This window comes from Frankliniella occidentalis, unplaced genomic scaffold (genome assembly GCF_000697945.3).
Source record: "Frankliniella occidentalis isolate FOCC.00 unplaced genomic scaffold, Focc_3.1 Scaffold31, whole genome shotgun sequence".
In the NCBI taxonomy this organism is placed as follows: domain Eukaryota; kingdom Metazoa; phylum Arthropoda; class Insecta; order Thysanoptera; family Thripidae; genus Frankliniella; species Frankliniella occidentalis.
Window position 1 is genome coordinate 240,268 of NW_026267161.1, and position 944 is coordinate 241,211.

Below are 944 nucleotides of genomic sequence, written 5' to 3' on the forward strand. Positions count from 1 at the left end.
TCTCGGTCACTTTGGCGCGAAATCCATCAACTGCTTGAATGAAAGTCAGCTGCGTGCGGCCACCCGCCGCCACTTGAGTGAGTAGTGCGAGGCGTCTCACTCGCACCCACTGGTGCAGCGAGAAATCAAAACAGTTTGAGTGAGAGTCGAACCCACGACCGCCTGGTCTGCCAGCACTGGCGCGCCGACGCCTCAGCCCACTGAGCTACCGCTGCGCCGAGGAGGGCTGGCGACCGCCGGCGACCCGGTGCGGCACGTTCTGAGGTCTCTCTCGCTCTCACACACACGGACTAGTCGGACTATGGGAGATAGTAAGAAGGGGGGTAATCATATTAATTACTGTGACGGGAAAATGTTTGCCCTCCTACCCCCTGTCCGCCACAAAACCCTCATCAGGAACTCGCGTCGATGTCCGTGTAAATATAGGTAAATATGGCAAAAGAGTGCCTCTCCCCTTTTCTTTCCCGCTGGTTCTGACACGTCTCATATTTTTGAATAACCTTCATCCCCCCATCCCCCCCCCCAAGAAATAATTGAACAGTGGTGCAGTGTGTCGCCTCGTTTTTCGTTCGTACAAACCACTCCAATTTAATAGCCTGTACATTTGAAAGAGCCGCGTTGAGTTCGGTTTCACGCTCGTGGGCCATCGGAGCCAGCCGACAAGACCGTAGGTTGAGCGGAGCCAGTGGTTCTGTGTCTGGCGCAGCCGCCAATGCAGTCCCATGGTGGCTCGCCGAGAGCCGCGCGCCCGGGCGGGCGAGCCACGGGTGGCTCGAGAGCCGCGCGTTTGAGGGGCCTGAGTTATGCTTTCTTATTTTGTTTACATTGGACCAAAATTTATGAAAGACCGGTCCTTTTCGCTATAAATTTTATTTTCAGTTTCAAAAGTTTTGTTTCGCAAAGTATATTTTTCATGTCATTCTGATGTGACACCAGTGACTAAG